This window comes from Canis lupus, chromosome 4 (genome assembly GCF_011100685.1).
Source record: "Canis lupus familiaris isolate Mischka breed German Shepherd chromosome 4, alternate assembly UU_Cfam_GSD_1.0, whole genome shotgun sequence".
In the NCBI taxonomy this organism is placed as follows: Eukaryota; Metazoa; Chordata; class Mammalia; order Carnivora; family Canidae; genus Canis; species Canis lupus.
In genome coordinates this window covers 75514277-75539298 of record NC_049225.1, presented here as the reverse complement: position 1 = coordinate 75539298, position 25022 = coordinate 75514277, and the positions used below count along the sequence as shown (strand labels likewise).

General features: G+C 35.4%; 1 long non-coding RNA gene and 1 pseudogene across 1 annotated transcript in view; one reads left to right on the top strand and one right to left on the bottom strand.

The window, feature by feature from the left end:
* LOC111095653 overlaps positions 1–25022 on the top strand; it is a 128695-nt gene that overhangs the window by 73204 nt on the left and 30469 nt on the right. The window lies entirely within an intron of this gene.
* LOC100855961 lies at positions 32–1251 on the bottom strand (annotated as a pseudogene).

Here is a 25022-nt window from a genome sequence, read left to right as displayed (position 1 = left end):
ATTTAAATTTCTACAGCCTAGAAGCCAGATGTCACAGATCTTTTAGGTCCTTCTGGATATCCCACAAGGTATCTGCACTTTTCTTGAGCTGGGCAACCTCATCATCCTTTAGCTTCCGGTTGATCACACTGGAACGCCCCGAGCTTCAGGATACACGGAAGACACAGGAAGACTCTTCTTAATACCATACATGCCCTTCACCATTGTTGACACTGAATGAATCCTGGAGAGATTTTTCAACATGGATTCAATGAGATCAGCCACACTTACTCCAATAGCCCAGTTGGTATATCGTTTTAACTTGATGACTTCATAGGCACTTTCAACCACCATCTTATACACTTCCTTCCAATTTTCACTCTCGTTGTCTGTTCCTATTTCTGGATTCAGTTCTTGAAGAGAAACACGTGCCACATTCATTCCACTCCACACAGCCACACTTGCATCGCCATGTTCTCCCCAAATTCATCCATGGTAGCTGCTGGGATGAATGCCAAGTTTTTCAGCCATAAAATAGTGAAATCTAGCAGAATCCAGATTACACCCACTTCCAATCGCACATTGCTTGGGTAGTCCACTTAGTTTCCAGGTAACATATGTAAGAATATCCACTGGGTTGGAAACCACAATTATGATACAATTAGGACTGTACTTGACTATCTGAGGAATAATGAATTTGAAGACATTAACATTCCTTTGCACTAGATTGAGGCAGCTCTCTCCCTCCTGCTGTCGGACTCCTGCAGTCACCACCACAATCATAGAATTGGCAGTCACAGAGTAATCTTTATCTGCCACAATTTTAGGTGTCTGAAGAAATAAGCTCCTATGCTTTAGATCCATCATTTCTCCTTTGAGTTTATCTTCTAAAACATCCACAAGGGCAAGTTCATCAGCCAGAGACTTTCCCAGAATGCTGGTGGCACATGCCATACCAACTTGTCCAACACCTACTACAGTGATCTTATTGTTTGGGATCGCTGCCTCTTCTTCTGCAATTGGTGCAATCAGTATTTCCTTAAGAGTTGCCATTGTACCCAAGACAACTGGCTGTAAGAGTCGCAGGAAGAAGACGATGTTAGCTGCGTGCATCTCCTCCAGCACTACTGTGTCTCATTTTATATAAAACTGCAAGCTGTCTTCCAAAGTGGCTGTAGCATTTTGTATTCCTGTTACAAATGAGAGTTCCTGTTGCTCCATATCCTTATCAGCACTTGGTATCATCAGCATTTTGCTTTTTAGTTAGTCTAATTGGTATGTAGTGGTATCTCACTGTTTTAATATGCAATTCCCTAATGATATATGATGCTGAGCATCTTTCTATATGCTTAGTTGTCATCTGTATATTTTCTCTGGTAAATTTATGTTCAGATATTCTGCTCATTTTTCTAAATTAGTTTGCTCTTTTCTTATTGTTGAGTTTTAAGAGTTCTTTGTATATTTTGGATACTAGCTTTTTTTTTAACAGGTATGTGTTTTGCAAATATTTTCTCCTAGTCTATAGCTCGTCTTCTCATTCTCTTCACAGTCTTTGCAGAGCAGAAACCTAATTTTAATGAACTTGTACTTATCAATTTTCTCTTTCATGGATGGTGCTTTGGTGCTGTATATATATATATATATGAAGTCATTGATAAATCTAAAGTTACTTAGATTTTTCTCTCGTGTTATCTTCTAGTTGTTTTGTAGTTTTTTTGCATTGCATTTAGGGCTATGATCCATTTTGAGTTAATTTTTGAGAAGGGTGTAAGGTCTGTATCTAGATTCCTGTTCTTGAATGTGGATGTTTAGTCATTCTCACATCATTGTTGAAACAACTATCTTTTCGCTACTGAATTGCCTTTGCTCTTTTGTCAAAGATCAGTTCGCTCTAACTGTGTAGGTCTATTTCTGGGCTCTCTCTTTTTTTAAAGATTTATTTATTTGAGAGAGAGAGAGCATGTGTGCAAGTGGGGGGAAGGGCAGAGGGAGCAAATCCTCAAGCCGGCTCCCTGCTGAACACGGAGTCCAACCCAGGGCCCCTCCCACAACCCATGAAATCACTAACTACCTGGACCTGAGCCAAAACCCAGAGTTGGATGCTCAACTGACTCTAGGTACCCCCCTGGGGTCTCTATTCTGTTGCATTGTTCCCTGTGTCTATTCTTTTGATAATACCACAATATCTTAATTATCATAGCTTTACAGTAACTCTTTAAATTGGGTAGTATCAGTCCCCTGACTTTGCTCTTCAATACTGTGTTGACTATTCTGGATCTTTCACCTTTCCATTTAACTTCTGAATCAGTCCATATCCACAAAATAACCTGCTGGGATTCTGACTGGAATGGCATTTAATCTACATATCAAGTTAGGAAGAACTGGTATTTTAATAATACTGAGTTTTTCTATCTATGAATATGGAATATCTATTTATTTAGATCTTTGATATCTTTTATTGGTTTTGTGCTTTTCCTCATATAGATCTTGTACATATTTTGTTAGATTTATACCCAAGCATTTCATTTTTGGGGGTGCTAATGTAAATAATATTTACATTTCAAATTCCAAATTGTTCATTGCAGGTATTTAAGAAGGCAATTGGCTTTTGTATATTAAACTGGTATCCTGTAATCTTGTTATAATTATTAGATTCGGGATTTTTTTTGGGGGGGGGATTTTCTACATAGATAGTTGTGTCATCTCTGAACAAAAACAGTTTTATTTCTTTCTTCCCAATATGCATGCCTTTCATTTTCTTTCTGACTTATACCAGGCAGTGCTTTCAGTATAATTCTGAATATAAGTAGTAAGAGTGGACATTCTTGCCTTGTGCTTGATCTTAGTGGGAAAGCATCTAGTTTCTTACCACTAAATATGATAAATGCAGGGTTTTTTTTCAGATGTTCTTTTTCAAAATGAAGGAAAGTGAATTTTAAATAGGCTTTCAGACATCTGTGAAGGATGTTTTATGGGTCAGGGTGACTCTCAAATCATACTTCATTGGATTTCTGTTATATATGAGAATGGTTAGGCAGGTAGAAGAAACATCTCTCTTTTCTCAGATAAACATAAAAAAAACTTCCAATCTTCTTCAAAATTTCTATTCTTTAGCAAAGGCAGATCCACTGGTTCATAAAATGAGTTCTGTTGCATTAATTCCACACAAAAGCCTCTAATGAATATTTCCTAACACCTCTCTGCTGCAGAAATACAAAGATAAGCAGGAAAAAAATCCCAGTACTTTAAGAGCTTACTGTAGAATGGGGATGGGATATATACATTTGTTTCAAGTTCAGGGAAAAATATTTTAGACTTTGGAGTAGTACTTACAAAATGCTTTTTACTTATTTTTTATTTTTTTAAAGTTTTAATTTAAATTCCAGTTAGTTAATACACAGTGTAATATTAGTTTCAGGTATACAATAAGTGCTTTTTAAAACTTTCTTCTTGGTTACTTCTTAGAGCAATCTGTAGAGTAACTGATATTTTTATTTCCTTCAGATTTGGACTGCTGCAATAAATTTGCTAAACAGATGGTCTTGAATCTAGTCTCTAAGTTTTATGGAAAGACCAAGCAGATTCTTGTTATGAGGCCTGTTGCTATCAGAAAGTTAAAAGCCATATTCAGGAAAAAGGGAGAGAATGGGATTCTGGAGACTAAGGAAAAAGAGTAATTTAAAATATCCTAACTTTAAGAATTGGAAAAAAAAAAAAAAAAAAGCTCCAGTTAGGCTTAGGAAGTTTCACATGCTTATAGTCATTTGTTCTAAGAGCACTTTTAAAAATAAATTAACCAGAGTCTTAGAGGTCAGCTGCTGAACTAAAGATTAAAAATAAAATACGATTTTGTTTTGTTTGTTTTTTGAGCAAGGAACTAAATGTGCCTCACATCTTAGAAGCTGTCAGGGGGAAAAATTCCTTGTGAAGAAAAAATGCAAAAAGAAAATATTGGAATAGAGCCTTTCCATAAATTGAATATGTTTGCATTTGTTGAAGTTCATAAGATTTTACAGAGTAACAGATAATTTAGAGCTGTTTGTTCTAAGAAAAGAGGAGGTGGTAAGATGTCCTCCAAAAAAAATTCCATATGTTAACATGTGAGTCCTTGGAAAGTTCAAAGTATGTCTTATCATTTCAAAAGCAACCCCACTGGGCAATGGCCTCCCAGGACATAAAAGGAACAGATAGCTCTGAGGAAAAACCAACCAATCAACCAACCAACCAACCAGATACCAATGCCAGTGCTGAAATGTTTGTTTTTAAATATACAGACCTAAAGATTAACAACAACAATAACAAAAACCTAGGCATTTGAATATTTTCTTCTCAACAGAGATTAGAAGTGGGTACACTTCTAGTGGGGGCATTTATAAAAATAACCTACATTCTTTAGGAGAAAATTTTCCCAAACCATTTGGTAAAGGAAAGATAACCAGAGTGAATGCTAGAGTCAAGAAAACTAGACTTAGTACAGATTATATCAAATATTATACTTTATATTTTTATTTTCCTTGACTTGATTTCTGGGAGTTTTTGGGATCTTTTTTCACTGCTCATTTCAGATAGTCCTTTCCTTGACTTTGTGCATTTTTCACACACATAAACACACACAAACATACACACACACGTGCTTATTGGTATTATGCTGAAGATTTGGGTGGGACTTTCTGTAGATATTCAGAACTTCTCCATGGCACTCTGTAAAAGGGGTGTGGCAGGAGTGGCTTCCCCCACCCCTTTTACCATACATATCCCACTATTTTTCACCCCTTTTCTGGGGAGTGTTATATATCCACTTTCCAATGGGGTACAAGGCAATACCATATTTCCTTACTAACAAATCACATATAATCAATAGCAGAGGCTAGGAGGTAGCAGACGTAATAAAGAGTAAAGAGGGCCTAAAGAAGGATTTCTCTTAAAAATCTTCTAATGATTAGGAAATAAGCAAGAACCATGGAATAAGGTAAGCTCTGAAAATAGAAACTAAAGGAACAAGACCATTGAGTAGCCATTGGTAGGGGGCATGGTGGAAGTGGAAACTAAACAGGAAAGAGAAGACACTATAAGCCCCACTTCTCTGTGCACATTACAAAGGGTTGGAATCCTTAAAATTCTATTTTGTATATATAGTTTTATGGACTGAATCAGCACATGGTTGACTAAAAGTAAGCATTGTAATTCCTAACTAATGATACCAGCTCTCCCTTCTACTAGTGTAGAAGCCGCAGTCTAATTCATTTCAGGTTGCTATAACTAGATGCTGGAAACTGGGTGGCTTAAACAATAGAACTTTATTTCTCATAATTCTGGAGGCCAGAAGTCTAATATCAGGATGATTTTCTTCTTTTTTTTTAATATATTTTTTATATTGGAGTTCAATTTGCCAACATATAACACCCAGTGCTCATCCCATCAAGTGCCCCCCTCAGTGCCTGTCACCCAGTCACCCTCACCCCTGCCCACCTCCCCTTACACTACTTCTTTTCTTTTCCCAAAGTTAGGAGTATCTCATTTTTTGTCACCCTCTCTGATTTTTCCTGCTCATTTTCTCTCCTTTCCCCTATAATCCTTTTCACTATTTTTAATATTCCCTGTATGAGTGAAACCATATAATGCTTGTCCTTCTCTGATTGACTTACTTCATTCAGCATAATACTCTCCAGTTCCATCCACGTCGAGGCAAATAGTGGGTATTTGTCATTTCTAATGGCTGAGTAATACTCCATTGTGTATATAGACCACATGTTCTTTATCCATTCATCTTTCGATGGACACCAAGGCTCCATCCACAGTTTGGCTATTGTGGACATTGCTGCTATAAACACTGGGGTGCAGGTGTCCGGGCATTTCACTGTATCTGTATCTTTGGGGTAAATCCCCAGCAGTGCAATTGCTGGGTCATACGGTAGCTCTATTTTTAACTCTTTGAGCAACCTCCACAGTTTTCCAGAGTGGCTGTACCAGTTCACATTCCCACCAACAGTGCAAGAGGGTCCCCTTTTCTCCACATCCTCTCCAACATTTGTTGTTTTCTGTCTTGTTAATTTTCACCATTCTCACTGGTGTGAGGTGGGATCTCATTGTGGTTTTGATTTGCATTTCCCTGATGGCAAGTATGCGGAACATTTTCTCAAGTGCTTGTTGGCCATGTCTATGTCTTCTTTGGTAAAATTTCTGTTCATGTCTTTTGCCCATTTCATGATTGGATTTTTTGTCTCATTGCTGTTGAGTTTAATAAGTTCTTTATAGCTCTTCAATACTAGCCCTTTATCTGATATGTCATTTGCAAATATCTTCTCCCATTCTGTAGGTTGACTTTTAGTTTTGTTGACTGTTTCTTTTGCTGTGAAGAAGCTTTTCAGCTTGATTAACTCCCAATAGTTCATTTTTGCTTTTGTTTCCCTTGCCTTCACAGAGGTATCTTGCAAGAAGTTGCTGTGGCCAAGTTCATAAAGGGTGTTGCCTGTGTTCTCCTCTAGGATTTTGATGGATTCTTGTCTCACATTGAGATCTTTCATCCATTTTGAGCTTATCTTTTTGTATGGTGTAAGAGAATGGTCTGGTTTCATTGGACAGCACGTGGCTGTCCAATTTTCCCAGCACCATTTATTGAAGAGACTGTCCTTTTTCCAGTGGATAGTCTTTCCTGCATTGTCGAATATTAGTAATCATAGAGTTGAGGGCCCAATTCTGCGTTCTCTATTCTGTCCCATTGATCTATGTGTCTGTTTTTGTGCCAGGACCACACTGTCTTGATGACCACAGCTTTGCAGTACAACTTGAAATATGGCATTGTGATGCCCCCAGCTCTGGCTTTCTTTTTCAATATTCCCCTGGCTTTTTGGGGTCTTTTCTGATTCCATACAAATCTTAAGATTATTTGTTCCAACTCTTTGAAGAAAATCCATGGTATTTTGATAGGGATTGCATTAAACGTGTAAATTGCCCTGGGTAGCATTGACATTTTCACAATATTAATTCTTCCAATCCATGAGCATAGAATATTTTTCCATCTCTTTGTGTCTTCCTCCATTTCTTTCAGAAGCATTCTGTAGCTTTTAGGGAATAGATCCTTTACCTCTTTGGTTAGGTTTTTTCCTAGGTATCTTATGCTTTTGGGTGCAATTGTAAATGGGATTGAATTTCTCTTTCTTCAGTCTCATTGTTAGTGTATAGAAATGCCACTGATTTATGGGCATTGATTTTGTATTCCGCCACACTGCCAAATTGCTTTAGGACTTCTAGCAATCTTGGGGTGGAGTCTTTTAGGTTTTCTATGTACAGTATCATGTCATCTGCAAAGAGGGAGAGTTTGACTTCTTCTTTACCAATCTGAATGCCTTTTATTTCTTTTTGTTGCCTGATTGCTGAGGTTAGGACTTCTAGTAATATGTTGAATAGCAGTGGTGAGAGTGGACATCCCAGTCGTGCTCTTGATCTTAGGGGAAAGGCTCCCAGTGTTTCCCCATTGAGAATGATATTTGCTGTGGTCTTTTCGTAGATGGCTTTTAAGATGCTGAGGAATGTTGCCTCTATCCCTATACTCTGAAGAGTTTTGATCAGGAATGGATGCTGTATTTTGTCAAATGCTTTCTCTGCATCTATTGAGAGGATCATATGGTTCTTGTTTTTTCTCTTGTTGATGTGATCTATCACACTGATTGCTTTACGAGTATTGAACCAGCCTTGCATCCTGGGGATAAATCCCACTTGGTCATGGTGAATAATCTTAATATACTATTGGATCCTATTGGCTAGTATCTTGTTGAGAATTTTTGCATCTGTGTTCATCAGGGATATTGGTCTATAATTCTCCTTTTTGGTGGGGTCTTTGTATGGTTTTGGACTTAAGGTGATGCTGGCCTCATAAAACGAGTTTGGAAGTATTCCATCCCTTTCTATCCTTTGTAACAGCTTTAGTAGAATAGGTATTATTTCTTCTTTAAACGTTTGATAGAATTCCCCTGAAAAGCCATCTGGCCCTGGACTTTTGTGTCTTGGGAGGTTTTTGATGATTGCTTCAATTTCCTCCCTGGTTATTGGCCTGTTCAGGTTTTCTATTTCTTCCTGCTCCAGTTTTGGTAGTTTGTGGTTTTCCAGAAATACATCCATTTCTTCTAGATTGCCTAATTTATTGGTGTATAGCTGTTCATAATACGTTTTTAAAGTCATTTGTATTTCCTTGGTATTGGTTGTGGTCTCTACTCTTTCATTCATGATTTTATTAATTCAAGTCTTTTTTCTTTTTAATAAGGTTGACTAATGTTTTATCTATCTTATTAATCCTTTCAAAGAACCAACTCCTGGTTTTGTTGATCTGTTCTACAGTTCTTATGGTCTCTATTTTATTGAGTTCTGCTTGAATCTTTATTATCTCTCTTCTTTGGTGTAGGTTTTATTTGCTGTTCTTTCTCCAGTTCCTTTAGGCATGAGGTTAGCTTATGTATTTGAGTTTTTTTCCAATTTTTTGAGGTATGCTTGTATTATGTATTTCCCTCCTGCTTTTGTTGTATCTCAAAGATTTTGAATGGTTGTATCTTCATTTCATTAGTTTCCATGAATCTTTTTAATTCTTCTCTAATTTCCTGTTTGACCCATTCATCTATTAGTAGAATGCTCTTTAACCTCCACGTGTTTGAGTTTCTTCCAAATGTCTTCTTGTGATTGAGTTCAAATTTCAAAGCATTATGGTCTGAAAATATGCAGGGGACAATTCCAATCTTTTGGTATCAGTTGAGACCTGATTTGTGACCCAGTATGTGGTCTATTCTGGAGAAAGTTCCATGTGCACTTGAGAAGAATGTGTATTCAGTTGCATTCAGATGGAAAATTCTGTAAATATCTGTGAAATCCATCTGGTCCAGTGTATCATTTAAAGCCCTTGTTTCTTTGGTGATGTTGTGCTTAGAAGATCTGTCATTTGTAGAAAGTGCCATGTTGAAGTCTCCTACTATTAGTGTATTATTATCTAAGCATATCTTTGGTTATGAATTGATTGATATACTTGGCAGCTCCCACATTAGGGGCATAAATATTCATGACTGTTAGGTCTTCTTGTTGGATAGACCCTTTAAGTATGATATAGTGTCCCTCTTCATCTCTTACTACAGTCTTTGGGATAAACTTTAATTTATCTGATATGAGGATTGCTATCCCTGCTTTCTTTTGAGGGCCATTTGAATGGTAAATGGTTCTCCAACCTTTCATTTTCAGGCTGGAGTTGTTCTTAGGTCTAAAACGAGTCTCTTGCAGACAGCAAATAGATGGGTTTTGCCTTTTTATCCAGTTCAAAACCCTGCATCTTTTGATGGGATCATTTAGCCCATTCGCATTCAGAGTAACTATTGAAAGATATGAATTTAGTGTCATCATAATACCTATTCAGTCCCTGTTTTTGTGGATTATTTCTTTGGGCTTCCTCTTTTTTTAAGAGTCCCCCTAAATATTTCTTGCAGAGCTGGTTTGGTGGTCACATATTCTTTCATTTTCTGCCAATCTTGGAAGCTTTTTATCTCTCCTTCTCTTCTGAATGAGAGCTTTGCTGGATAAAGTATTCTTGGATGCCTGCTCTTTTCATTTAGAACCCAGAATATATCCTGCCAGCCCTTTCTGGCCTGCCAGGTCTCTGTGGAGACATGTGCTGTTAATCTAATATTTCTCTCCATATAAGTATCTCTTGTATCTTGCTGCTTTAAGGATTTTCTCTTCCTCTTTGGAATTTGCAAGTTTCACTATTAAATGTCAAGGTGTTGAACGGGTTTTATTGATTTTGGAGGGGACCTCACTATCTCCTGGATCTGAATGCCTGTTTTCCTCTCCAAATTAGGGAAGTTCTCAGCTTTGATTTGTTCAAATATGCTTTCTGACCCAATTATACATAGATTCTTCCTTCTGAGGTTATCATTTATTTCCCTTAATCTTTCCTCATTGTCTTTTAATTGTTTTTCTCTTTTCCTCAGCTTCCTTCCTTGCCATCAACTTGTCTTCTATGTCGCTCACTCTTTCTTCCACCTCATTAACCCTCATCATTAGGACATCTAGTTTGGATTGCATTTCATTTAATTGATTTTTAATTTTGGCCTGATTAGATATAAATTCTGCAGTCATGAAGTCTCTTGAATCCTTTATGCTTTTTTTCCAGAGCCACCAGTAGCTTTATAATTGTGCTTATGAATTGGCTTTCTGACATTGAATTGTAATCCATATTCTGTAACTCTGTGGCACAGGGTACTGTTCTGATTCTTTCTTTTGTGGTGAGTTATTCATTCGAGTCATTTTGCTCAGTGCAAAGGGGCTGTATGAGTGGGCTGAGTCAAGAATATCAACCGAGACCTAAGTAAATTTCACCTTAGATGATTCTGACGAGGTCAGAGACCAGAAAATGAAAACAGAGATCAGAAAAAAATAAAACAAAAGGACCACTAAAGTGAAAAACAAATTTTAAAACAAAGTAGTAAAAAATAAAGGGCCAATAATCCCAAAGAAGAAAAGAAAGAAGAAAGAAAAAAGAGAAAAAAGCAAAAGTAAATAGGAACAAAAAGAAAAAAAGAGAAGGAAAAAGGGGCTGACCTGGAGACAGTGGTGACAAAGTTGTAGGGGAGGGAGAATGTAGTTTACCTGAGAGGCCCTAGAGGGTGATCCTCTTGGTTCTGAATATATTAAGTTCTGTATGTTAGAAGATGCTCAGTGACCAGGATGATTTTAAGACCTTATTGATTAATGCATTCACGAAACTTAATGAATTTTAGGGTAAAATCAACTAGATCCACACCTGATACTTTAGAATAAAGCTATCAAAAGATAAAGACAGAGAGATATCTTGAAAGTAGCAAGAGCAAAACAGCTCATTATGTTCAGTCTTTAATAAGATTAATAGCTGATTTCTAATCAGAAATAGTGCATTCTAGAAGACAGTGGGAAAACATTCAAAGTGGTAAAAGAAAAAGATAGTCAACAAAGTCAACAAAGAATTTTGTACCCAGCAAAACTATCCTTCAAAAAAATGAAGAAGAAATTAAGACACTTGCTGATAATAAAAAGCTGATAGTATTCATCACTAGAAGACCTGTCCTATTAGGACAACTAGTCTTTCAGTCTTAAATGAAACAGCATCAGACAGTGAGTCAAATGCATATGAAAAAATAAAGAGTACAAATAAAGGTAACTACATAGGTAAATATAAAAAACAATATAAATACTTTTGTTTATAATATTTTCTTCACTGATTTAAAAATGTAACTGAATAAAGCAATAGTTAAAAAATGTATTGATGGAGGTGTCTGGATGTCTTAGTTGATTGAGCATCTGACTCGATTTTGGCTTAGATCATGATCTCAGATTTGTGGGACTGAGTCTCGTGTCAGGCTCTGCACTCGGTGGGGAGCCTGCTTAAGATTCTCTCCCCCTCTCCCTGTGTCCCTCCCCTGCTGCTCTCTCCTAAAAAAAAACTGTATTGATGAGCTAATATAAATTTAATTTGATTGATCATAATATCACAGAGAAGAAGGGAGGTGCCAGAGATCTATTAAAGTGAAATTTTTATATATCATTGAGATTAACTTGTTATTAATCTGAAATAGATTACTTTTAATTAAAATGCTAACTTTAATCTTCTAGGAAACTCCTAATAACTCAAAAATATAATAAAGAAAATAAGGGAATTAAAATGGTACACTAGAAAATATACAGTTGACACGAAAGAAGGCAGTAATGGAGGAACTGAAGAACTACAAAACCCCATAAGACATGCAGAAAACAATAAATGAAAGACTTAAAACTACCTGATCAGTTATCAAATTAAATGTAAATGGACTACACATTCCAATCAAAAGGCAAAAATTGGCAGAGTGAATAAAAACACATATCCAACTATGTAGATATTATAAGAAACACATGTTAGAGTCAAAGCCATAAAAATGTGGGAAATAAAAGAATGGATAAAGATGTACCATGCAAACCATGACCAAAATAGAGCTGGAGTAGCTAACTTAACATCAGCAAAATAGACTTTATGACCAAAATAGTTACTAGAGACAAAGAAAGACATTTAATAATGATAAAAAGGTCAATAATCATGAAGACATAATAATTATAAATATATATACCTATCAATAGAGCCACAAAATGCCGGAAGCAAAATCTAAAAGAATTCAAAGGAAAAGTATATAATTCCACAAAAAAGTTGGAGACTTTAATATTCCACTTTCAATAGTAGAATAATTAGGGAGAAGATCAATCAGAAGATAGAAGACTTGAACAACAATACAATCCAACTGGATCTATAGATTGTTCTATGCAACTACAGAAGAATATAGATTTTCCTCAAATGTACATGGAATATTTGCCAGAACAAACCATATGTCAGGACATAAAGCAAGTGTCAATAAATTTAAAAGTATTGAAATCATATAAAATATGTTCTCTGGACATATGAAATTAAATTAGAAATCAATAACAAGGAAACAATTTGGGAAACTTGCAAATGTAGAAGTCAACACATTACTAGATAACAAATGGGTTAAAGAAAGTTCACATGGAAAATTAGAAAATACTTTAAGATGAATGAAAATAAAATATAACAAAACATATGAGGCTAAAGCAGTGCTCAGAAGGTAATTTATAGCTATAAATGTATTCATTAAAAACCAAATGATCTCAAATAAATAACTTAGCCTCTTTCCCTAAAAAAAAAAAAAAAAGAATCCAAACCAAATAAAAAGGTAGGTAATAAAAAGGTAGATTAGAAAAAGCATTGGGTGTTATACACAACTGATAAATTATTGAACACTACATTTGAAACTAATGATGTACTATATGCTGGCTAACTGAATTTAAATTTAAAAAAAGAAGGAAAAAAGGGGAAAAAAACCCCTTGCAAATTCCTAAAAAAATTAAAAAGTAAAGTACAGAATAGAAGAACAACAAAAAACAATAAAAAGAAAAGTTAGTTCTTTGAAAAGATCAACAAAATGGACAAATCTTGCCACAAAAAAAGAAAGACTTAAATTACTAGACTAGACTTGCCACGAAAAAAGAAAGACTTAAATTACTAACACCAGAAAAAAGAGTCATCACTGCTAACCTTACAGAAATAAAAACAAATATAAGAAAATGCTATGAATAACTGTTTGTGAACAATGTAGATAACCTAGATGAAAAAATATATATAGAGATTTAAAGAAATACATAACCACAGAAACTGACTCAAGAAAAACCAGAAAGTCTTAGTAGGCCTACAACAATGAAAGATTGAATGAATTCTTTAAAACTTTCCACAAAGAGAATCCAGGCCCAGATGATTTCACTGGTGAATTCTGCCAAACCTTTAAAAAAGATTTATTTACCATGAATCTTTCATAACTTTCCCCCAAATATAAGAGGGCAGTATTTCCTGATAGAAAAACCAGACAAAGACTTTAAGAGTAAGTAAAAGTATATGTCAATATCCCTTATGGCTATAGTGCTCAACAAAACACTAGCAGACCAGATCCAACAGTATATAAAAACAATTATCGCGATGACCAAGTGGGATTGAGCCCAAGACTGCAAGATTAATTTAACATCTGAAAATCAATCAATGTAATACAAAATATTAATAGAATAAAGTATAAAACCACATGAACATCCCAAAAAGATACAGAAACAAAATCCAACTTCCTTTCATTATAAAACATTTATTAAACTAGGAATAAAAGAAAATTTCCTCAACCTGATAAAGGGCATCTAGAAAAAAACTACAGTTAACATACTTACTGATGAAATACTGAATGTTTTCCTCTCAGGTCAGAAAAAAGATAAGGAGTTTTGCTGGAGACACTTTGCTGGTGACTAACAACGCATTGGAAATTCTAGCCATGGAAACCAGTGTAGAAAAGGGGATACAAGTCACCCACATTGGAAAGAAGTAAAACTATCTCTATGTGCAGGTGACATAATATTGCATATAGATAATCTTAAATAAAAAGAAATACTAAAAGTAGAGTTTAGCAAACTTGCAAGGTACAAAATCAGTAATAAAAATATGTTTTATTTCTATTCACTAGCAATGAACAACTTGAAAATGAAGTTATAAAACCATTTCAGGATCCCTGGGTGGCGCAGCGGTTTGGCGCCTGCCTTTGGCCCAGGGCGCGATTCTGGAGACCCAGGATCGAATCCCACATCGGGCTCCCGGTGCATGGAGCCTGCTTCTCCCTCTGCCTATGTCTCTGCCTCTCTCTCTCTCTCTCTCTGTGACTATCATAAATAAATAAAAATTTTAAAAAATTATAAAAAAATAAATAAAAAAATAAAACCATTTCATTTATCATGGTATTAAAGTACTTAGGAAATAAATTCAACAAAAGAAGTGCAAGAGTTGTACACTGAAAAGTACAAAATATTATTGAAACTAAAGAAAATCTAGGCAAATGGAAAGAAAGCCCATGTTCATGCATCAGAGGACATAATTTTGTTAAGATGGTAATATTTTTCTAATTGGTCCTATATGTTTACATATTGAATGCAATGCCTATCAAAATGTCAGCTTTATTTTTTGCAGAAATTAGCATGACGATCCTAAAATTTATATGGAAATTCAAAGGTCCTAGAATAACTAAGCAATTTTACAGAAGAAAAAGAATGTTAGAGGACTTATAGTTCCCAAGTTTTAAACTTATTATAAAGCTACAGTAATCAAGACAGTATGGTTGTGGCATAAAGACAGACATATTGCCAAGACTAGTGACTAGAGAGAAGCAATCTTTCAAGAATTGGTGCTAGGAAAACTGGATATCCACATGCACAACAATAAATTGGAACCCCTCTCCATACTATAAACAAAAATTAACTCAAAAAGGACAATTGATCTAAATGGAAGAGCTATCCTTTATCCTAAAGGATATCCTAAAGATAAATATTTGTGACCTTGGATTAAGCAATGGTTACTTAAATCTGACACCAGAAGTACAAGCAACAAAAATTATTTAAATTGGATTTCATCAGAAGTATAAATATTATGAAATCATATATCTGTTAAGGAAATTGTATCCATAATAAAGAACTCTTATATCTCAGCAATAAGACTAATAATCAAATTAAAAAGGTTTTGAACAGACATATTGTCCGAAAAGATATACAAATAGTCAATGTGCACATGAAAAGATGTTCAACATTATTAGTAATCAGGGAAATGCAAGTCAAAACCACAATGTGATACCTCTTCACCTTACTAGGATGGCCAAAATTTTTAAGAAAAGCAATAACAAGTGTTGATGAGAAATCTTCAGAGGCACCTGGGTGGCTCAGTGGTCGAGGGTCTGCCTTCGGCTCAGTTCAGTCTGCTTCTCCCTCTGCCTATGTCTCTGCCTCTCTCCCTGTGTCTCTCATGAATAAATAAATAAAATCTTTAAAAAAAATAAAAAATAAAAAAATAAATGAAAAAAGTGGAATTTTCATATGTTGCTGGTGGTTGTAAAATGGTGCAAATACTCTGGAAAACAACTGAAAGTTCCTTTAAATGTTAACTGGCAATTTTACTTCTAAATATATTCTCAAGATAAATGAAAATACATATTCACACAAAAACTTGTACATGAACATTTATAACAGAATTATTAATAATAGGCCAAAAAGTGTGAACAATTTAAATATTCATTAGCTGATGGATGGATAAACAAATGTAGTATATATCCATGAAATATTATTTGTCAGTATAAAAAAATTAAGTTTGGATAGATTCTATTGCATGGATAACAGGAAAGCATTATGCTAAGTGAAAAAAAAGACCACATTCTGTATGATCCATTTATAGGAAAATGTTCAAAATAGGCTAATCAATAGAGACAGAAAGTAGGGAGTTATTGCTAATGCGTATGTGATCTATTGTTGAGGTGATAAAAATACTCTGAAATTAGACAGTAGGAATGGTAACAAAACCATCTAAAACCTACTAAAAACCGTTTTATTGTACAATATAATAGTGTGAATTTTGTAATATATTAATTACATCTCAATAAAACTGTTAAAAAGTGGTCAATTCATTAAGAGCACACAACAGTTTTAAACCTTTATACAGTTAATAGCAGAGCTTTAAAATACATGAAGCAAAAACTGATAGAACTCAAAAAGAAATAGATAAATTAACAGTTCTAGAAAAATTTAAGTACTCCCTCTCACAGTAGACAGACCAAATAGACAGACAATAGTCAGGATATAGAAGACTTAATATCAAGCCACTTGCCCTAACTGGCGTTTGTAGAACAATCCACCCAACCATAAAAGAATAAACATTCTTTTCAAGTGTATCCAGAACATTACTAAGCTTATGGGACATAAAATTACTCTCAACAAATTTAAAAGGATTCAATCCAGCATAGAAGGTATGTTCTTCGAACAAAATGGAATTAAAGACTAATAATACAAAAATGTCTGAAAATTCCCTAATAATTGGAAACTAACATCCTTCTAAATAGTCTATGGGTCAAATAATAAATTAAGAGTGAAACTAGAAAGCTATTTTGAACTGAGTCAAAATGAAAACAGAGCATCTCAAAAGTTACAGAAGTAAATGAGTATTTAGAGGAAAATTTACAACACTAATACCTGCATTAGAAAAGAAGAAATGTCTCAAAAGCAATGACCTCTTTCACCTTACAAGACTGGAAAAACAGCAAATTAAATTCAAACTAAACAGAAGAAAGGAATTAATACACATAAGCACAGAAATGAATAAAATTAAAAAATAAATGAAATCCACAGCTTGTTTTTTGTGAAGATTAATAAAAATGGAAAGCCTCTATCTAGATTGATCAGGAGAAAAAAGAAAGAATACAAATTACTAATATTAAGTATGAGAGAGAGAGGACATCACTTCAGGTCCTACAAAGGACCTGATAATGAGGGATTAGTATGGATGACTCAATGCCAATGATACGACAACTTAGATGAAATGCAAAATGTTGTTTTAAAGACACAAACTACTAGGGTTGAATCAGAAGAACTACATAATAAATTCAATAGCCCTATTAAATAAATTTAACTTACAATTAAAAACTTTCCCACAAAGAAAACTCCAGGTCCAGATGGCTTTACTGGAAAATTCTCCCAAACAACTAGTAAATATATGATAGCAATTCTCTTCCAGGAAACTGAAAAAGGAGGAACACTTCCCAGCTTATTCTATGAAGCCATCATGACCTTTATGGCAAAACCAAAGACATTATAAGAAAAGAAAACTACAGACCAGTATCTCTCATGAACATAGATACAAAAATTCTTAACAAAATTTAGCAAGTCAAATTCAATAATACAGTAAAGAGATAGTTCTCACAATCAAATGGGGTTTATCCTTGAAATGTAAGGTTTATTTGATGTTTGAAAATCAATCTCTATAATTCACCATAATAAAAGACCACATGATCTTCTTAGTGAGTGAAGAGAAAGCATTAGATAACATCCCATATCTATTCCTGAAAAAAATTTTCAGCATTCCTATTTCAATAAAAGGAAACTCTTCAATCTGACAAAGTCCATCTATGAACAATCTACAGCTAATATCATACTTAATGGAGGAAAGACTGAAAGTCCATCTTATCACTTCTATTCAACACTGATTTGGAGTTTCTAGCCATTCAATTAGGCAACAAAAATAAAAGTTATTCAAATTGGAGAGGAAGAGATAAGACTTTATTTGCAGATGACATGATTATGTAGAAAATCCTATGGAATCTATATAAATTAATTTTAAACTATTAAGTATGTTTAGCATGATTGCCTGATAAAAGGTCAATACCCAAAATCAATTTTATTTCTATGTACCAGCAATGCACAATCAGACACTGAAATAAAAATACCATTTCTAAAACATTAAAGGATCAATTTGACAAAAAATATGTAAAGTCTGTACACTGAAAGCTATAATAGATTTCTGAGTGGGGAAGAAATACATTGTGCCCATGGATTGAGAAAGTTGATACTCATTATGTTTATTTATTCCCAAACTGACATATGTGTTCAAAACAATCTCAATTAAATATCCAGTAGGCTTATTTGTGTAAATTGAGAATCTGATTTCAAAATTTATATGGAAATACAAAGTACTTAGTATAATCATAATACTTTGAAAAGAAGAACAAAGTTGGAGGACTTTACACTATCAGATTTTATGACAATTCTAGAGTTATTTCAGACAGTATTCCTGGCTTAAAGATAGATCAATGGAATAGAATAGAGAATTCAGAAATAAACCCACATATATATGACTAATTAATACTCAGCAAAAATGTTTTTTTTAAAGATTTTATTTATTTATTCATGAGAGACAGAGAGAGAGAGAGGCAGAGACACAGGCAGAGGGAGAAGCAGGCTCCATGCAGGGAGCCTGATGTGGGACTCCATACTTGGTTTCCAGGATCACGCCTTGGGCTGAAGGCGGCGCTAAACCACTGAGCCACCTGGGCTGTCCCACAAAACCGTTGAGGTAATTCATGGGGAAAAATAATCTTTTCAATAAACAGTGTTGGATAGACATGTGCAAAGTCCAACCAACTGGCCAACAGACCAACCAACCTACCGACTAATTTCTGTCCTTCATACTATATAGAAAAACTAATTTAAAATGGATTATTATGAGAGAAAGTGGATCAGTGTTTCCCTGGAGGTCTGGGGAGAGATGGAAAGGAGTGATTCTAAAAGCACAAAGGAGGGCAGCCTGGGTGGCTCGCTCAGTGGTTTAGCGCTGCCTTTGGCCCAGGGTGTGATCCTGGAGACCCAGGATCAAGTCCCATGTCAGGCTCCCTGCATGGAGCCTGCTTCTCCCTCTGCCTATGTGTCTCTGCCTCTCTCTCTCTCTCTCTCTCTCTGTGTGTGTCTCTCATTAATAAATAAAAATATTTAAAAAAAATAAAAGCTCAAGGAAACTTTTGGGAGTGGTGGATATGTTATCTTGATGATGGCAATGGTCCCACAGGTATATATATCAGTAAAAACTTACCAAATTGTACACTTTCAATATGTGAAGTTTATATGTCAGTTTAATCTCAATAAAGCTGTGAAAAAAATTTAATGGAATATTTCTGTGTCTTCTCTCTGTTAAATTCCATAGTTTTGGCCTTTCCCACTTTGCTATTATACAACGGAAATAACCTCCTACCTGCTTTCCAGATCTTCAATCTTTGAGCACTTTTAAACTCTACCTCACTCTTGTATCCCCTTTAGAAGGCTCTTAGTAAGTTTACACTGCAAGCTCATCCTGACTTGAGACTTGTTACCAAAGAGTTGCCTCCTTGATTTCTACCACTCCTCTCTCCACTCTCCCTCAGCTCCACCCTAAGGATGTGGTGTTCGGAACTATCATCCCACACTGCTTCCTAGTATACTGCTCCGCAGGATGGAGACAGAGTCCTGCGTCTCTATAATTTTTGGGTAAGGGACAATTTTCTGTCTTAGAATGGATACTGTGCACAATGGTAGGTATGAAATGGATGACTAACACAGGTCATGTTTTGACATCCATGTTTTCTAAATGGGGATCTAATTTTGGTGTGTATATTCAGGATGTTATTATTTCAGGGAAATATGATAGGTTAAGGGGCAGTATCTAAAACACAAATACAGGAGGCAGAAGAGCCCAGTGAAGGGAAAAGAGGTGCCGGGTCACCCTAAATGGGAAGAAGCCTGTCAGCAGACGTTTTCAGGGTGTATTCTAAGAAGTAAGTCTCCTTAGCTGCCATCAGTCTAACAATGTATTGTTCACTTGCTTTGTGCCAAACATTCGGAGGCTCTGTTCTTACAAGAACAGAAGAATAAGGCATGACTTTGTACTCAACAATTTTGGTATCTCAGAGGAGAAAAGTAACAAGCCAATTCCTTAGGAAAAATTATAGTCAAATAATCTAAATCAACTATAAATTTTTTAAAAAGAATTTATTTATTTATTTATTTATTTATTTATTTATTTATTTATTTATTATTTGAGAGAGTGAGAGTGAGAGAGTGTGAATGGGGGGAAGGGCAAAGGAGAGGGCAGAGAATCTCAAGCAGACTCTGCACTGAGCATGGAGCCCCATCTTGGGGCTCCATGCAAGGCTCCATGTGGTACTTGATCCTGGGACCCTGAGGTCATGACCTGAGCCAAAGCCAAGAGTTGGACACTTAATGGACTAAGCTATCCAGGCACCTCTAAATCAACTGCAAATTTTAAGCATTGTTCACTATGGCTAAGTGTGTAATTAAATACAATAAATTACAGCTACTATACATCTTAATTTCCAATTAGTGACTTACCAGAGCTCCAAGGTGAATAAACCTGAACAAACCCAGGTATTGCTATAGATGCTTAGACCAGGTGTATACCGGCTAAATATCGCTGTCAAAATTAGGGTGCAGAACATGCAGACATTTAAGATGCACCTCTCACAGAAAGTTACATTGGTCAGGCTTTCTGTGCAGTGGATGATGATTTAAGACCTATTGCATTGTAAGTATTTTCACTGGACTATGATTTCATTGAAGACAAAAAACAAGGTCTTCTATCTCTGAAGTTACAGTGTCCTGGCTGGATACCTAATAGGCAGACTAAGCATATGTATAAAAAATAGGAAAAACACAAGGATCAAAAAATGAAAAAAAATCTGAAAGGCCTTGATATTTCTAAAACTTATCAAAGTGGTTATGTTGGATTATCAACATAGTAGTGTGGAAAAAAGAATTGAAAACTTCCCTACACATTGTATATTTTAGTATTATTTTTATTTTAAGTTATTTTTAAAGTGTGCATCACAGGGAGGGAGATGTAAAATAATCCTTTCAGTGCTTAGGGCCTTAATTTGGTTCTAAGTGTCTGCTCTAACATCTATCCATTAGTAAGTGCTCAATAAAAATGTGAGTGAATAAGTATGTGTTTCCATATACTTAGCCTTATGATGAACAATGGCTTAACAGATGTATTTCTTTGGGTGAGCCATTCCTGAATGTGTGATATATCTTACACTGAAAACTTAAATAATGGATATTTTCACTTAATTCAATCTCTTAGAAAGGCACTAAAATTGATATATGAATAACCTGACTCCTTGTTCTTTATTAATGATCTTAATACAGACAACCCAAATTCAGGTATGAAACAGGGTCACCAAATGGATTGAATATAAATCACTTCTTCAGAAGAATCAAAGACATGGTGACTTTTTCTTTAGAAATAATAAGGATACCTGGGTGGCTCAGTGGTTGAGCATCTGCCTTTGGCTCAGGGCATGATCCCAGAAGGGGTCCTAGGATTGAGTCCCACATCAGGCTCCCCAAAGGGAGCCTGCTTCTCCCTCTGCCTGTGTCTCTGCCACTCTCTTTGTGTCTCTCATGAATAAATAAAGTCTTTTAAAAAATAATACAATAAAACAATTAGAAATAAAATATCAGCAATAATCCCAAATTTAAAATTAATTCAATTTCATTTCTTGCATCTTTTTAAAAAATGACTTGAAGGGCTTCTCAGTAATTTTATTAATTCCAGAGCAATATATAGGAGAGAAAAGTTTTTAGCATTGACCGTTTTGACAGATTTGAAGAGTCCATACAGGCAGAAACCAATTCTCCACTTTTAAATTAATTAATTTGGCTTCTTATACTGAATTGACTAGACTGTAGATTTGGCATTGTTTATATACTCCTCTAGTTTTCCTACTCTGCAGCAAGAGATAACATGCAAAAAAGTATATGTAGACTGTCCACGGAAAATCAGCATTAAAACACAAACCCTATCTCAGGTATCTGATTCATAACTTCCTAGAACATCATGTTTCAAACAATGGGTCATTTACACATTAGGTTAAGAGATCAATTTTATAGATGAGAACAGTATAAATAGAAAATATCAGAGTGTGAAAAACACCATGTTTCAAACAATGGGTCATTTACACATTAGGTTAAGAGATCAATTTTATAGATGAGAACAGTATAAATAGAAAATATCAGAGTGTGAAAAACACTGTACTAATGCTTCTTAGTCTCAAACATATGTACCCAAAATGTATGTCTAAGTTCAGACTAAGACAACAGACTAATACTTACTGAGCCCTGCCCAGTAAGAGGAAAATTCTTAAATGGTACTCTGGAAGATCTAATGTAAAGGACTTGAGAAATATTGTATGGTCTTATTGCAGAGCTATCAATCTTTCATGGCATTCAACATCTTGGTGAAAACTGAAATATTCATCCATTTATAAACTTCCAAATATGCAATAGGTAATAAGGTGATCTAGATTATACTGTGACTAAAGTTCTGAATGACTACTTCAATTTTTCCATTGTGATCTAAACATGGGTTTCATGCAGCAAAGATAGGGATAAACTGATGTCCCAGAAAGAACTGTTCTGTCATTCCAAACAATGCCAGAATTTCATTATTTTTTCCTCTTAGATTTGCAGGAGGGATCCATTCCAATGTTGCTGAACTCACTGTATAAGACAGAATGCACTACTCATGAGTGATAGGAAAAAAATAAATTCTATTTGGAATTAATTCTTCTCTCTCTTCCTGCCAACTTACCATGACTTATGGGGAAATACTAAAAAGTTAGAGAGAGAGACATGCAGTGGAACCTGCCTTTAAGGGGATAATTAATTCCTGGTCTTTGATTCTTCAGTTTCTGCTTATAATCAAAGGTAGAGAAAACAGTTTTGGGTGCTCTGCGCATACCACACCTGCTCCATGTGTGAGTTCATGCTCTTAATTAACCTTCAAGAAACTTTACTATATCCCTTTGCTAGGGTGGATGCCTTGCTAAATTTGTCTTCTGAACCATCCTCTTCTTTTTTCATGTCCTTCTCAGTCATTCCAGCTATCCCTTCTCCAACATGCAGAACTTTTACATGGCCCACCACTGCTGTCTCAGGCATGGTGTTGAATGTCTTCTATCACCTGTCCTTATTTACAGTATCAGATTACCTAAAGACCTTTTCCCCTCCGGTCAGAACTGACCTGTCCTCCTTTGTGTCATTATTCTTAGACCTCAGTTTACTGCTAGGTGATAATGAGGTTTTCAGATAAATGTTTTTTCAGATAAATGATTAATGAATATGCTAATGAGAACATGTCTATTTAATTTTAAGGGCACTGCTCAAATGATTGGTGCTATTACTCACTAGTGTTATTATCTACTAGTTCTATAGCAAGAAGAGCTAAAAGTGTTACATTTGTCGTAGCTGGTAGAAAATGTAGAGGGTGTTTCATGGGAGAGTGGGAAAGGCATTGATGCTAAGAGGGGAAGTGACTCACCCCATTAGGTGGTTCCATTGGAACCTTAGCCACTCAGCTGACTGTGGAGCCTCACTAACTATGCAAGAGGCAGCTTGATGTAGTTGAATCAGGAGGCTTGGATTCTTTTCCTACTTTATAAACCTATGTGTCTTTCCAATTCCTTTTTTACTTCTTCATTTTTTTTACTTCTTCATTTAATTGAATTAATTGTCAATTAATAATAGTTGACTATCCTGACCCTTCCAGCCCTAAATTTCTGTGTTCAATGTGGCTCCAAGTGGGAAACTTTTACTGACCCTTCACTTATATGGCTTTTTACTTACCATCATGTTCTATCTACAGACACCATGTTGCTGCAGCTTTTTTGCTTGAAAAAGGCATTTTGCTCCTGATTAGGCTGATCATTTGTGTTAGTGTGCTGGTTCAGTCTTGGTCTATACATGCCCTGATGTAATTAATAGTAGCACTCACTTTTGTTTAAGTGTCTGGTATAGATGATAAATTGTATGGCCTCCCTACTTAGGTGAGCAGTGCTACAGAATTGCTAGTAAGATGACAAAAATGCACTTCAATAACTTTCCTTACCAAAGTAGAACTCTCAGCAGATCTTTACTGAAGTATATTTCCTGTTTATGTATAAACTCCCTGATTTGAAGTTCAGTTCAAGGTAACTAACTCCTATGCTTTTATACAAATCTTTTTTTTTTTATTACTCATTCTTTTTTTTTTATAAATTTATTTTTTATTGGTGTTCAATTTGCCAACATATAGAATAACACCCAGTGCTCATCCCATCACGAACTAGGGGTGATAGAAAGGGAGGTGGGCAGGGGGTGGGGGTGACTGGGTGACAGGCACTGAGGGGGGGACTTGATGGGATGAGCACTGGGTCTTATATAAATCTATTCCATGCTGGAACCTCTTGAAACTGGGTTCCTCCTTCCTGGGTGAAGCACAACAAACACATTTTCTACAACTCCCATTACCAGTTCTGCCTTGGGACTTATGGTATTTAGTCTACAACTCAGTAAGCAATAGGCTTTTTTCCTGGAAAGAAGAAAAAAAAAAAAAGGTCTCAAAAAAGTAAATAAGGTATTTCATTTGATTTTTCCCTACCTGTTCCAAAATTAAAATGCAAATTCCTGTCTTGGGAAGGAGATGGTAGAAATATCATTTGCTTTCAATACTAAGGCCTCTAAGACCACAAATGGGGAGGCAAAGATTAAAATAAAACCTGAACACAGTCTTTTATCTGTCTGTGCATTTCTATCTTAGAGAGGCCAGTGGAGTCTGGCTGAGTATTTTGAAAACCTGATTATTATTATACCTTGCATGTGGTAGAAACTTACTATTCACCCAAACACACCAGGCTTCTGCTCACAGTACATTTTTGTTTAATGGAAGTTCAGTCATATTTGTCATAGTCCCTATCCCAAGCCCGGGCACTTCTAAACAAGGACCCCAAAGTTGCTATTCTAAGGAATGTCTTACCTTTTTTTAAGAAGTTACTTGAGAGTCATCAGCCTCTGACAGACCACTAAGAAAAATAGACACTTACTCTGGGGTCTTAGGAGTTAGAATTTTATGCTAGTCTGGGAATAAGAACAACTTGATTCAATCCTGGCTTGTTAGTGTTTAGCTTGGGAAATTTGGTAAAGTCAGAGTGGCAAGATTCACAGCAGTTAAGAGGATGGGAACTGGATGGTGCACTCCCAGCTCTGCCATTCACTTAGATATTACTTGGGCGTGTTACTTAACCTCTCCATGCCTCTGTTTTTTCATCTCTAAAATACAGATGACAATA